Source organism: Paramisgurnus dabryanus, chromosome 13 (assembly GCF_030506205.2).
Source record: "Paramisgurnus dabryanus chromosome 13, PD_genome_1.1, whole genome shotgun sequence".
NCBI classification, from domain to species: domain Eukaryota; kingdom Metazoa; phylum Chordata; class Actinopteri; order Cypriniformes; family Cobitidae; genus Paramisgurnus; species Paramisgurnus dabryanus.
In genome coordinates this window covers 13,841,902-13,857,983 of record NC_133349.1, presented here as the reverse complement: position 1 = coordinate 13,857,983, position 16,082 = coordinate 13,841,902, and the positions used below count along the sequence as shown (strand labels likewise).

At 39.3% G+C, this 16,082-nt stretch overlaps 1 long non-coding RNA gene across 1 annotated transcript in view; it reads left to right on the top strand.

The window, feature by feature from the left end:
* LOC135789288 (uncharacterized) overlaps positions 1–15,611 on the top strand; it is a 99,328-nt gene extending 83,717 nt beyond the window's left edge. The window contains exons 4-5 of the long non-coding RNA XR_010547526.2: positions 6,269–6,505; positions 14,890–15,611. This is a non-coding gene — a long non-coding RNA (uncharacterized lncRNA). The remainder of the gene's footprint in view (positions 1–6,268; positions 6,506–14,889) is intronic.
* Positions 15,612–16,082: the final 471 nt, after the last annotated feature.

Sequence of the window (16,082 nt, the reverse complement as noted above, 5' to 3'; positions counted from 1 at the left end):
TTTTGCTTATATTAATCAATACACCAAAAAGAAAAACATGGTTACTTCACTTTTATCACACACACATAAAAAAAAATTATTTTTGGTATAGGGCTTCCTGGAGAATCCCGAAGTGTCGATCAAACTGCTTCTAGGGCTAAATGTTTTCATGGATTTAGGATCTCTGCTGGGCTAAATGGAGAGAATCCGTGGAGATGGGCCGATCTCAGCGAGATTTTGTTCTTCCCAAATTAAACAAGCAGCAGCTCAGCTGTGAGGCACAGAGAAAAAAGTGCTTATAGTGAAAGGACAATTTCCCAATGTAATCTGAGGAGCTTCATTACTCTTTTTCTCCAGCTCACCTCACCCCTGCTGCCCTACAAAACCTCATCTCTATCCCTCTCTCTCTCTTTCTCTCTCTCTCTCTTTTTAAGCCCCCCTCCAGCTGTGCGTCTCTCCCTCCACGCTCCAGGCCTCTGCCCATCTCCCTATTCACACCTCCATCCCTACTCCCTTAATTATGATGTCATCTTTATGGGACTGTCACGGCAGGGTGAGATAAAGAACGAGGAGCTCGGCAGCATGTAAAGCACTGTAGGGTGTCTGGCACAGATGGGCTCGCTGCAAAGAAAAGACTCCATTTTAGATGGACGCTTAATTACTGAGAGAAGGATTGTGAAAGCAGAAATGAGAGAGAGACAGAGAGGGAGAGAGAGAGAAAAACAAGTGGGTGGGGGAATCTTGTGTTTCTCTTGCTATATAATCGTGACACTTATTCATCATTGCTATTTATTCACGAAAATATTGATTTTTAAAACTACAACTGGTATAATTGTAACCTTGGTAATAACATAATGCACTACTGTGCATGTTCTTATTGTAATAAAATTGAAGTGTGGGAGAGAGACGTTATGCGTTAAAAAATGTACAAGGTTTTCTATAAAAAAATGTATCTTGCATGTTGTTAAGGACATAACATGTTATGTCAGTATCATGGATGTCATAATTTTAAGTATCTACATAATGTACATAAGCTAGACATATTGTACCATCAAGGATGTTTTGTGTTTGGATTAACAACGATATGCATAACTAAAATATATAAATTCAGATTGTACATTTATATTTATGCATTTGGCAGATACGTTTATCCAATGCATTCATTGCAAGTTTTTTTGTCAGTATGTGTGTTCTGAACCCATGATCTCTTGCACTGCTAATGCAATGAGCTGTACAGAAGCAAATACACAGCATGGGTGAAAGTTTGGCCTTCCTAGTCTATCTGCTTAAATGATGGTTTGTTTCTGGTTTAAGTTATAAACTGGCTAATGACTTCCAATGTGATGTCTATGGCACTTTTTAAAGCTTCAGGCAAAATATTTTCTAAATAAATGATCCTGTTTTCCCTGTATTTACTTAGATTGATAGAACTGCTTTAATAACTCAGTTCTAGTAGATTTAAGCTTTTAATGATCCAGCTGCTTGTCTTTTTAAACAGAAGCGCTTGTTTTCTTTCCCTCTCAATGTACTGCTACCACTGGGGTCACAGAGAGCTAGTGGAGGCACCCTGTTAAAATATAATTGATTTCATAATAAAAAGTTGCCAAAATCGGGCAATTTGTGCATACAGACTGAAGGTGTTAGTGGGCATTATTTGAAAATTTTAAGATAATGTTGTTTTTTTGTGGTTAGTGGGATGGGTGCTGCTCTTGCCCTGGAGTCGGTCCTATTTAATGGACCGCCGTGAAATTATAATTGCGTGTTTATGAACAAACCAGCTGCTGTGGCAGAGGGTAATTATTTTCCTCCTTGCTTATGTTCGCCGTTCATGTGTGCAAGTGTGAAGTTACAAACTAAAAAAAAAAAAAAATACAGCAGGTTTGGCTCATGTTGCTTAACTATTTATTTGTCATAATGTGCTAATTCTTTCACTCTTGTTGGCTTGCTTGTTAAATAACTGTACAGTACTATACTACCCCCCCCCTTCTTCTTTCTGCCCACTCTCCACTTCATCCATTCATCTTCTTCCCACAACTCGTAAGAGACACCCACCCTCAATCCATGCTGTAGCCTTACACTAATGACTCCCACCCTGTATTTACCCCCGTTTACCGGTTCCATTTAAATGCCGTCCTCCGAGTGTGTGTCGGGAGTGAAAAGGGTTAATTGGAGATCTCGCCCGGGGCTTAGCCTGATGACGTGTGCCCTTATTGGCATTGGCGGTGACCTGCCGTTGACTAGTCCACCACAGCCAACCACCCCCAGTGCTCTATTGATGTAAAAAGCATCCTTTGGGAATTTGGGGACCTTCCCTGACACTGACCCCTCACTCAAATCCACCCCCCCTCACATCACTGCTGTCTCCAACCTGAAGGCACTGATGGATGCTTGTGGTAGAAGCACCCTGACCCGCCTCACAACCTCTCTTTTCCTGACACCAGCCTGCTTTTATTGACAGGCCTATATTGATAGTGCCTTTGACCTGACACTGTGCGACCCATCGTCTCCTAAATCACAACAGATGCACAACAAGTTGACAACAACTTGGGGAGTTTTGTTGCACTGCATAACGGCGCTGCAGTGCACTATCATATTAAAGGAATATTCTTTCAACAAAATCTTAAATAGGCTATGTATGCTGTCACATGGCTTTTGGGAAGTCTTCTGAAGCTATATGATTGCTTCATGTAAAGAACAAATTAAACGTGCAAAAAAGCATGTTGCATAAATCTGATCTACTGGCCGTCCTTCAACGTTATGCCCAGCTGATGCCTGACCAACGATCACCGGCAGAACTGCTTAATCTCCGCTAAATCTCCTTATCCGTTCTCCCAAGGGTTTTTCCCTCCTAGGACTTATTTTTCCTCGGACAAAAGCCCGGGGTTTTTTTTCTCCTAGGGGGTTTTTCACCCCGGGGAGGCAGCCTTTTTGGGCTTTACTTAGCTTCCTCTTCTATACGTTGCTTTAGTAATACGTGCACTTATAATATTGAGTCATAGCCGCAGCAAATTTAACTGCTCATGCTATCATGTATTTTGTTGTGCTATCTGTCGTTTTTCTGTGCTTTTCACTGCTTCTATTTATGTAAAGCTGCTTTGAAACAATTGACTTTTGTGAAAAGCGCTATATAAATAAAATTGAATTGAATTGAATTGAATAAATAACACATGCACCTTTTTTTTCTTCATGCTAATTCTTGCAAACTTCAACATGTGTGTTTCGCAGTTTTTGAGTTAACTGTTCATTTAAGAGCCAATCCTCTTTCTCAAATATGTAAATTCGGTATAAGAAAACAATGCAAAATTAAGAATCGTTGAGGTTTTTATTGAAATGGCTAAATAAAGAGTGTGAAAGCCGTATTCATTGAACGTTACTGAAGTGAGATGTTTAATTCTTTGTTGAACAATAAGCTTGATGTCAGCGCCGGGTGATGGAGATGCATTCAGTGTGTTCGAATTTGATTAACGGCATTTAAAGCACTCAGCGTGCTTTTTGTTTTAATGACTTCTTTGTCGCTTAGCACGGTAGTTTCCTGCCACATTCACTGCATGTGTGTGTGTGCGTGCGTGCATAGGTTAGTGTGTCCTTGAGGCTGTGTGCTTTAGTCTGTTTCAGGTTAACGTGTGTGTATGTGTTTATCAGTGTGAGAGTGTCTTCACGGTGCTTATGGGCATCCCTTCACACACACACACAAGCAGTCACATGCGCGCGCACACACATATGCTATCTCTGTTGACAGGGAAAATTGTATGAAGAGCTTTTAAGGCAATTAGTGCATTGAGCAAAAGCTTTTCTTCTATTCATACTCCTTATTAACAGCTTCTTGAAAAGGAAAAATTAGATGCTGATATTGTCATCACTCCTGCCCGCTGAGAGGAAGCCCTCTTTAGATCCACAGAGTCTCTATGCGTGTATCTCCACGACTATGTGTGTGTGTGTACATGTAGGTGAGTAAAGGGGAAATACTGCATCCGTATTTCCATGTGAATTAAAAGCACATAAAAAATGTATTTACTCAAAGCCACAATTGCATTGGAACTATTCCCTAGAGCATGTTTGTGCTGTGAGAAATATCTGTTTGCGTACCCGTCTACCTTATATTGCAACCCCCCGTGTGTGTTTGTAATCTTTTTATAGACATTTATTTAGAGATCTTTAAGACCGTACGAGTGCAATCAGATTTCTCGCGCAGAGTGGAACTACTCCGAAAGCCATTAATGATGTGATACTCGTAGCTTTCCTTTCTCTCGAATGCGGGCACGCACCCAGACCGGTCTGTTTCGCTTGTTTTTATCTCAGTGTAATGTGGAACAGAGAAGCGTCGCTTTGATGAGACGACTACCGACTATCTGCATTATTGATGGCTGACACACATTAATGACGGCAACATGCGCATACGCACGCAGCCGTGCATGCTCCTCTGGGTACAACGCTGTTTTTTGGCCCCTCTTGATGTGTCTCACCCACATGGGATTGTGTTAGGCCTCCTGGCATCTCTATTATTCAGAAGTGTGCTGTATTTGATCCCAGCACTGAAGCTCACCAACAGTCACTCATTAATGGATGATCACGATTTCTTTTTTACAGTCGCCAGGCCAAATTATTGATGCCTCACAGTGTTTTACTGTCAGATTATTAGTCTTAACATTTATTATTAATCAAGTAGATTTACTTGTCTACGCACTTTATTAACAACTGAAGAGTGTTAGTACATTACAATGTGGCTGTGTAATGAGTATTGGAGAGGTATGCTGGTAACCCAGAGGTTTTGGGTTCAAACCCCATGGATGATTCATGAACTGCGGAGATGCTGAGTATATTTATCATCATTGTGACCTTCAACAAGGGTCTTAACCTCAGGCTGCTCCATGGGGAGCTTTTCATTAATATACTTGCTTTTGATATAGCACATCTGCTAAAATTACAAATAACCAAATAAAGGAAGAATTTAGTCATTAGCGTGCCAGAAGCTCAGCTTTTTTCAAAATACACTGTAAAACATTTTTGTCAAATAATCTAAAAATATACTTCATGTTTTTTCAAGTCAAAAATGCTAGTTTAATCGAATCGCAGTTTATTACTGCTTTTAGGCTATCACTAAAATAACAATATGGACAGAGGGCATGTGTTTTTATAGAGATGTATAAGTTTATATAGGGGTTAAAGGCCAAGTGTTGTCTCGGGGGTCACTGGTGAGGATCGATAGGCTGTATCGCAACCTATGTGGCAACCTTATTGATTAAAATGTATATATTAATGTGTCTATTTTCTATCTTTGTCTTTTTTAGTAACCCATAGAGTAGTTTGGGTGGGATCAGTTTAAAGGGGAAATTTCACAAGACTTGTTTAAGATGTCAAATAAATATTTGGTGTCCGCATAGTACATATGTGAAGTTTTAGCTCAAAAAACCATATAGATAATTTATTATAGCATGTTAAAATTGCCACTTGGAAGGTGTGAGCAAAAATATGCCGTTTTTGGGTGTGTCCTTTTAAATGCAATGAGGTGAGCCCTGCACTAAATGCCAATGCCGTGGTTGGATAGTGCAGATTAAGGGGCGGTATTATCCCCTTCTGACATCACAAGGGGAGCCAAATTTCAATGACCTATTTTTTCACATGCTTGCAAAGAATGGTTTACCAATACCAAGTTACTGGGTTGATCTTTTTCACATTTTCTTGGTTTACAGAACCACTGGGGACCCAATTATAGCACTTAAACATGGAAAAAGTCAGATTTTCATGATATGTCCCCTTTAAGATACAGTTTAGAGAGGATGTCTGTGAGCTGCACAGCCTTATGGAAGATATAGGCAAAATATATACTATAAAGACATTTCTAATAAAGATGTTTGCGGTGCTGTGAAAAACACCTACTCTGAGATTTCCATCGTGTCTGAACTACATAAATTTAACTGTCCCACTCAGCCATCGGAATCGGGCTTATGCGTGCAAATGACTGTAAGTGTGTGTCTTTAAAAACACAAACCTGTGGGAGCGGCAGTTATTTAGCACTTTGCATATGTAGCACTTCTGCAGTTTAGGCCTGAATTAGTCGGGTAGTGTAAATGCTTCAGAGCTCTTGTACGGCTGGTGCTTGACCCAACACTTGGCAGTGGAAAACTCTAAAATGGACACATTCAAGGACGCGTTTTTCTAACCGTTGACCTTCTTATCTTGTGTATTGCACATATATGCCCACCATGCCTGGCAAAAGTAATGCTATACAAGCATACATTTCGATTGAGAGTGCCGAATTGATATTACATTTTTTTTTGTCTCCTGACAGGCGCTCCCCTTTCCCCCACCACGGGTGACATGGCCGGTTCGTGGTTGCTATGGTGACAGCGATGGGTTTTAGTATTTGCAGCGGTTGTGACGGCGGGTGTGTGCGAGGTGCTGATCTCCTGTACGTGTGTTTGCGCGTGGCACAGAGAGCGGCACTGTGCCCCCCTGCAGATGTTCCCCAGCTCCCCCGTGCTTCCTGCCAGCTGCTGCGGACCCCTTCCAGCGTCTCATTAACCAAGTGAGTCCTAGCACACACATCTCTAATTATACATGCACACACGTCACAACACTGTAATGCCGATCATACTAGCTTAGACTCTATTAACCGCACTTTTTTTAAGTTGCAGTTACCGTCAGCAGTTTCTGGGGAGCTGTAACTGAGCAAGCACACTTGCAAACACATGCTCTCGCGCTCTTGTGATGTCTGGTTTACAGCCATTTGGGGTGGTTCAGTGTTTTTTCACTTTATTACGAAGGCTAACATAACAAGAGTTACATAAGAAAAGCTTTTAAGTCATTTTTCTCTATAGACAGTGAGTTTAGATAACCAATTGGAAATTGGCAACGTGTTGGGCCCAGAAAAGCAGGTGGCATAAAAAATTGGTCCTTGACCTAACCACTAGGCTTTTTAATTCTTTCTTTCTTCCTTCCCTCCTTTCTTTATTTCTTCCTTTCAGTACATACACACAAAATTTTTTTATTTGTAGTCACCCCTGAAGCCCAATTGAGCAATGCATTAGTGCAGAAGGTGATTGGTTACTGATAAAATGCATGCTTTGAATGCACTGTACAGTAAGTCGCTTTAGTTAAATATGTCTGCCACATGTATAAATGTATTTGTATACACAAGAAATAAAATTAAGCAAATAAGAGGCACAAAGCAACATAATAAAACCAGTGAATAACAGAGAGGAAAATACACCTGGCAGTGAAAGATACAATGGATGATATTAAAAAAGAAAAAGGTTACAGGTAATTGAAAAGATTAAATAAAATAGCACTAGCATAATTGTTATGGCGTTGGATCACTCACTGTCTTCCTGCTGTGACAGTGTCTCTCTTACTCATTTTCACATGTTTCTATCTTCCACTTGCACACACACATACGCATACTGCCGATAGTTAATAATTCCCTAATTTCCGCTCTTCATGGCATGTGGAAGGTGTCTGAGATAACCTGATTTATCAGATGCGTATTGGCTGTATTAAAGCTGTGGACATTAATGGGCACATCGTTTAAGCCACGTCGCGAGACTAATGGATTTCAAAATGAATTTGTCAACATCACCGGCTGTGAATACAATAGCTGAATAAAAATGAAACGATGGCCGTGACCCTGGGTCTGTTTAAAGTGTGCCTGTGAATGTATATGTCATGAGACTAGTAGAAACCTTACATGAAATCCTGACCTCTGTTCTGGTTCATATTTTTTCTACATGTATGTTTATGCTTCAAGAGCATAGAAAGGGTTAAAGGAGAGTTCACCAAAAAATGAAAATCTGAAAAATTTTATTTACTCAACTTCATGTATCATACAACCTATATGGTGACCATGCTACGTTTTCAGCAACTTACAACTTAGATTTCAGGCTGTTCATCACACAAAGGTTCGAAAGCCATATAGTGCATAATACATATGTATAGTACTACTTTTATGAAATTTAATTTTCTATGCAAAGTGCTCGGTAATGAAAGCAAAAGTAGTTTCTATACATTTTAGTCTTATCATGTAATTAAATATAGTGTACAACGTACATCTATTTATTTTCCATTTTTACTCATTTTGTTTAAATAGGCTCATTTTTCAGCTCCCGTGGAGTTAAACAACTGATTTTTACCTTTTTGGAATCCATTCAGCTGATCTCTGGGTCTGGCGGTACCACTTTTAGCATAGTTTAGCATAATCCATTGAATCTGATTAGACCATTAGCATCGCACTTAATATTGACCAAAGAGTTTCGATATTTTTCCTATTTAAAACTTGACTCGTTTGTAGCGACATCGTGTACTAAGACCGACGGAAAATTAAAAGTTGTGATTTTCTCGGCCGATATGTCTAGGAACTATACTCTCATTGATGATATTGCCTGAAAATCATCCCTTTGGTAACTTTTAATAGTAGGGGACTATTTTTGGCTGCTGCTGCGTAATATCATTGCGCCTGCTGCAGCTATGGTACGGCAGCAAAGTCCTTGATTATTACGCCAGAATGAAAGTATAGTTCCTAGCCATATGTGCCTAGAAAATCAGAACTTTTCATTTTCCTTTGGTCTTAGTACATGATGCAACTACAGAAGAGTCAAGTTTTAAATAGGAAAAATATCGAAACCCTTTGGTTATTTTTGAGCGCGATGCTAATGGTCTAATCAGATTCAATGGATTATCCTAAGCTATGCTAAAAGTGGTACCGCCAGACTCGGAGATCGGCTGAATGGATTCCAAAACGGTAAAAATCAAATGTTTAACTCTAGTTGAGCTGGAAAATGAGCCTATGTTCAAAAAAAGTGTAGTGTCCCTTTAAGTTGCATTTGGCTTTTTTATAGTTACCATTCACTAATTGTTTGGAGAAACCATCTTTAAATTTCCACAGAAGGGAGAAAATCAGCTATGAGGGTGAGTCAGATTTGGTAAACTATCCCTTTTAAATTCCATCTTTACCTTTACTAGATGAAATTATATTACACCTGATCGTTTTTGAAATTGCTCATATAATTGCCCCCCCAGGTTCATATTTAAATTGATGAAACTAAACCAAAACATTTCCGAAACTATCATTGTCTTGTTTTTAAATTTGTTAATGACATACAGAAAGTTACAGCACCCAATTTGGCATATTTACAACATGCTCCGTATCCTCTTCCTTGATGATGTGAGAATAAGGGCACGACCTGATCAACAAAGCTCTTATGTTCTTAGTTCTTGCTGTTTTTCTTTGTAAAGTGTACGAATTAGTGTGCAAATTGCCTCTGTGTGCGGGCTGTTATAGGCCATTAGTGTGTATAGATGTGTTTACTCTGCATATGGATGTTTTGTTTACTTATGACTGAGATGGCTTGTGTTTGGTGATGCATGTTGCCATCAGTGTGGCTGCTGGTGTAATGTTATTACAGATTTGAACATGACGCTGGCTGCTAAAAACATTATCGCTCATATACTGCAATCAGGAGCGAGAGAGAAGAGATGCAGACAGAGCAAGCAATTTATTAAGAGAAGGTTTAGAGTTCTGACAATAGAAAAGAACAAAGAGAATCTTTGAGCTCACAGCGAGAAACCGAAATAACAGATGAGCTCTGTAAAAAGAGATATAGAAGAAGAAAAAAAGAAAAAGGAATTTTTGGCTACAGTGTTGAACTGGGATTGTGAAGTGTTGCATGTCGGACTTGAACCAATATGACCCAGCTGTGCACAGGACGTGTGCAATGGCCAAAACCATATCATCATTCATTTATCATTTATTATATTGTATATGCAATGTGTCAAAAAATGTTAATAGTTCAACTCATTCACCAGGCAATTTTCAGTGTACCTTTGCTATATTGATAGTCAGGCTGGGTCAGGCTGGTCCTTGGGACATTGAGGTCTGTTATGTTTGAACCCCCTGCGGGAGCTGAGGTAGACTATGTCTGGTTGAATGCTGGGCCGGCGATGGGCAGGAAGTAGCACGACAGCAGGAGAGCAGCGATTTCTCGGAATACTAATGTGTCACTTTACCACCGATACACACAAATTCTCACATAACACACGGCGCATGATCATAGCTGGCTTGCTCAGATACACATATTCAGAAAAAGCCACACATAGCGCACGCACGCAGCCTTCTAGCGTTTGCTCGCACACTGCCTCTCACAGCCAGCCACGAGCACACATCCCTAATTATCAGTAGGCTCAGAGTCCGCCTTGGCACTCTTTAACAACACGGTGATTAATTAACAAGAGGCACAGGGGCAGGAAGGTAGAGAGAGGGGGGAAAGAGGGGAATCTGTGAGGGCTGACCGTTATTTTTATAATCTAAAAGGTTGAGGTATGAAATTACACTTAAATTAAAGAAAATATATATGCAATCACTAAAAATGGAGTATTGTACAGGTTATTCAGTAGTCTTTGGACGTACCGTTCATATGCAAATCTATGCCCTTAGTGTGTTTCATAGCTTAGTTTATCGTAGGTGATAATTAGCTACACTCAACTTTATATAAAGCGTATGTGTGTGTGTGTGTGTGCGCGCAGCTGCCTTTCCGCCCCGAGGTGGGGTCAGCGAAAATCAAGACCCCTCTCTTCATCGTCTGTTTAACTCTGGTTCACCTTCAACTGCTGTTGTAGCTCATAATGTTTCTGCCACTTACACCTCCGTGCCAGCATGTGTGTGTGTGCATGTGTGCATAAAAATGTGCATGATGAAAGGTGAAAGTGTGTGCTCAAGGCAACTGAAGTATATATAAAATCAAGCGTGTGCTTTTGTAAGGTGTTGAAGAGGTCATTAGCCTTACACAGGCAACGCGGTACCACACAAGTGTACGCGCGTATATACACACACACACACACACACAGCGGGAGACAGTTATCATTACCACTGTGGTCGGCCCTGTAGGAGCCACATCTTCTCTGGATCTTCTCGTTTCCTTTCATGCACTTTTTTTCCTTCTCGCCAACAAGATTAAATTGTCCACAACTTGCAGCGAGTTGTACAGCAAAGTTGATGCTGATGCACACTTCACATATTCTAGTGCACACTATATTCGCACTGTAGTCCTTTGTACTTGAGGCATGAACTGTAATAAGTATACAATACTACATACCGGATGTTTTGAGGTTTTGCTCTCGTGATTATACATTAATTTGTGACCGTGCTCTAAATATAGCATTATAAGTAGGTCTCGGCATCACCATGTCAAATGCTTTGTTTGATGTTTTGTCCTGAGCATTCATGTCAAATGCTTCGTTTGATCTTTTGTCCTAAGCATTCGTGTCAAATGCTAGTTTGTTTGATCTTTTGTCCTCAGTCATCTGAACACATCTGAAAGGGGTTGGTGTTGATTTATCTGGTGTATGCAGTGTAGTGGTTTGTTGGCCTCTATGTGATGCAGCCGGGTAGCGAAAGCAGTCGTGTGGAAATGTGTTCAGACCCACCTGTGAGAAAGAATGAGTTTGAGTCCACTACAGCAGACATGGGTCATTTTAGATAAGCCTGTTTCACATCTGCTCTCCGTACTGCAACTACCATGTAACTGAACTACCACATGAAAGAGGCCAAATTAGTGTTTTTGTAAAAGAGTGAAAAAGCATGTATTTATCTGCACTGTAAAAAATGATTTGTAAATAAAGTTAGCATTACCTAAATATGTTTTACAAACAAATACTATTTTGTCTTTCTCCTTCAAAATGACTTTCTTGCAGTTTCTTTTTTTATTATTTTGTGCTCAAATACATTCGTAAATTTTAATGGAATTTCTCAATTAATATAACTTTGTGTTTTGTCATCAAAATCAATTGGTGGAAACAACGACAAATGCCAGTAAAAGATACTTACTAACCCAGATAATACATGCGCATGCGCTGTTCCGAGTTCAACAGAGAGCCTGAAAATAGTCCCCTTGGTAATTTTCAATAAAGGGTATGCACTTGACATCACCTTCGACGAAAGTGCCTGGGGTACGCCCACTGAGTGGCAAAAGACAGAGTGGCAGAATTTGTGTACAGGGTGAAGTCAGCGAAAAAACTGGGAAATGCGTCTAAATGGGAAAAGCTGTTGTGCGATAGACTATACTAACAGATTAACAAGAATTCAGACCAATTGATTTACAGACTGCCAAAAAATACTAGCTTGACATTGTCATACTCAATTCTAGTCAGAATTTAAGTGCGATACCGCTCCATTAGGCTTTGTCTATGAGGCGTGTCTTAACCGAAAAATGCCTCTGCACTTAATTGGATAGACCTATGACCAATCAGAGCAACGGAGTGTGTGACATATGTTGAAATGACGTCTTTTGCAGCCTGACCGAATTGCTAGTTATTTTGCTACAATGACACTAACATTGTGATTATACAAAGTCTGAATTAGCGAACGTACATCAACTCCTACTATGTTTACAACAGTTCATTTATATCACAACATTAAGTATTTAATAAGTCACACAGTAAGACTATCTCTTACCATTTATACATTAGGTGAACTTCATCCACGAAGATGTTTGCTTGAAAAATATCGACCGCTAATTATATCCATCTCGTCGTGCACGCCGAGTTGCATCGCCGTGATACCCATTTCAGTTGCTTCTTTAACTTTGTCCTCCATAAGTGTGACCAACTTTTGCAGAATCCCGTAGGAAGGACGGCAAAAACATCTTTCCGATCAACAAATGCTTCGATCGCGTTTCTCTGTTCCTCTTTTAAAATCAATGCTCTGTCGATATCTTTTAGAACAGACTCAATGTTAGAATCCACACATCTGAATTCTACAGCGGCAGCCATTTCGTTGTAAATAGATTCAACACACGTGCTCTTTGGTGACGTGGTTGATTACGTTACTGTTGATCATCTGTCCATCTTCGTATAAAGCCCGACCGGACAATTTGATTGGCCGACCAGCTTTGGGTCTCGCATAGTAGCTCCTCAACGGAGAAACCCCAGACCGATCTTCCTGTCCTCAAAATGTTGTGGGCGGGACTAAGATCGGCTGGCACCCAGGCTAAAAAATTCCGAAAGGAGAAGTAAATTGATCGTTCATGCCAACGTCCACTGACTACAGGTGAGTTGACAAGTTGCTAGGGTCACACTACTTAAGTATTTTACTTTCTACTTAAAAGTATTTTTTTCAAGTATTTGTATTTTATCCGTGTTTTTCTTTGGAAAACATACATTCCAAAGCATATTATCATAATTTTTACTCTGTTACATTTCATAAATACAAGTTTTTGTTTAACACTTAATATTTAAAGCAACACTATGTAGTTTTTTTACCTTTAAATAATGTCTCTAAAATTATTTCAGTGATAATACAACTTTTAAATGGACAAATTGTACTGTTGCTGCAACCTGAACAGCCTCCTAGCTGCTACAAGCACACTCTGAAAGTGGCGGTGGAGGGTAGGAAACACAGCCCCGCCCCTCCCACTGCCTGCAGAAGAGTGTCTGATACCAGGCACTGTTGCGCTTTTCAACCACATGGGGGAGCTGTAAGTCATTTTTACGTGGAAACTACATAGTGTTGCTTTAAATACATTCACGTACTTTTACTGAAGTATAATTACACAATTTTAATGTAATTAGGTATTAAATAAATTGTAATATGCAATATAAAGAATACACAGTATGATTCTATGCTTTAGAATGTTGTGAAATAATATTTTTTCCAATAAAAACCCCCTAATAAAGCACAGATGCTTGGAAAATGTAACTAATGTAACTAAGTATTGTCCACCTCTGCTATCAAGTCCAACCAAATTCAATTTAAGATGATAATAGTCAGTTTTACTGGCATTTTCACAGCAACTGCTATGAAAACCAGCCATTTTGTTGAACGTTTGCCACTCAACAGGGTGTGCTCCTGTGTGGTCACGTGGAAAAGTGACATCAATGCATACCCTCTATAGCAGGGGACTATTTTCAAGGACTGTGTAATATCATTGCGCCTGCTGCATCCGTGTTACAACAGCAAAGTCCTTGATTATTACGCCAGAATGAGAGTATAGTTCCTAGCCATATCTGCCTAGAAAATCACAACTTTTAATTTTCCATCGGTCTTAATACACAATGTAACTACAGAAGAGTCAAGTTTTAAAAAGGAAAAATTTCAAAACTGTGGTTATTTTTGAGCTTGACGCTAATGGTCTAATCCGATTCAAAGGATTGTGCTAAGCTATGCTAAAAAGTGATACCACCAGACACAGAAATTGGCTGAATGGATTAAAAAAAGGTCAAATCAAATGTTTAATTCTAGGGCAGCTGGAAAATTAGCTTTTTTTTTAAAAAAGTGGAGTGTTCCTTTAAGTTAAATATTTTCAACTTGCACAAAAACAAATAGCGTGTGTTTTCATGCAATTCCGCCACACATCTTTGCAGACTTTGTATGTAATCTACTCACGCAAATTGTTCAATTCGCCTTTGGTGTGTATGCCCAATAACAATGCTGCATTTCGCATGCCTAGATAGTAGTTGGTGATGTTGTTACCGTTTTTACAAATTTGCGTTTTTGTCATTTACATGGAGATCATAATAATGTTGTTTTCAAAAACGTTTCCCAAAATGCTGTTGTAAATAAACGTACAAAATAATAAAAGTTTTCAGTTGAAAATTGAGCCTTTGTTCTGGTTATCAGCATAAAGTCTGGTTTAGTTTGCATCTTATTTAGGCTAAGAAACATCTGGATCGCAACATTTTCTTGTGTTTCCTTTTTTTTTATAATTTCCAATCCTCTCTAAATTGTTCCTTTGTAGCTCAGGGTTCGAACCTATACTGTATACCTTGTAATGCACTGTAAGTCACTTTGGATAAAAGCGTCTGCCAAATGCATAAATATAAATATAATATAAATTCTCTAATAATCAAATTAGAAGAAATGTAAGAGAGACACTTTTCCAAAATCTACATTGCTGACTCGTCGATTTTATTTTCCATTTATAGGTGTTGATGAAGGATTTTATGAGGGCCCCATCTGTGGTTCTTCTCAATAAAAGCAAGAACTCACCTGCTACCTCTGCATTTTAATAAGAAGAGTAAGTTAGTTGACCCTTGAAGCCCAAAATTCATAAGAATTCATTTAGTCTCTGTGTATTTGTGTGTAAGTCGGCTCTACACGTTTCCACAGCCGATAAAGTCCGCAGTCAGAACAACACTGCCGGCGTTGAGAAATGAGATCCGTGGTGCGCTCACACACACCATCCCGTCCAATCTCTCGCCATGCATCAAACGACACGACGGCCGCCAGACAGCACTCTATTTCTGTCACTTGTAATCTGACCACCATTGTAAAGATCAAAGCCAAGTGGCACAACATTTTGTTTGTGTTTTTTCTCTGCTAAAAGTGTTTATTGATTGTGCAAACAAACAGTCGTCTCCATTGGGTGAGAGACGGGAGACATGAGATGGGGGGGTTCTTTTGTTACACGTTAATAAAAGATCTCGACATAAAGAAATGAATGTTTCATGTTTCAATATTTGGATGAAGTTGGATGTGCGCAAATGTGTAGCAATGGTAAAGGATCTGGATATAAGTTTTTAATTAAAAAAGAACAAATGTATATAGACAATTACATTGTTTGTCATTACATAGTAAAAAGCATGCAATGCCTGAATAAATTAATAATAAACTGCTGTTTTTGTTGAATTGTTGCTTTACTGAATGGTGATTTTTTTTACAGTTATTTGGATCTGATATGCTATTAACCCAGTGTTTCATTGAGGAGGCGATGGACATCAATAACTAACACTGCAGTAGAGAGCAAAGCCTTTAATGCTTGGATAATAGGTAGGCTCTGTACACTACTTCACATTTATTCATTTTGTAGATAGTTGCATTCAGACTGACACACAGTTAAGGAAAACAACAGAAGTACAGTAATTTAGCCTGCTTAACTGCTGTTTTCCTTCACAGTTCAATAATGCAAAGTTATTTGAAATGCAAAGCATGATGGGTAATAGCTAATCTCTCATAAGGTATTTGTCTAACCCAAAGGAAGACACCTCAATGACCATGTTCACTATCTACATCTGCTTCTGGGTTCCTAGAAACAAGATGGGGCAAAGATGTCAGGTATGCACAGATACATCTGACTTTTAACAGCTTCATTTTTTAGTTTGATATGTGGATGAAACTA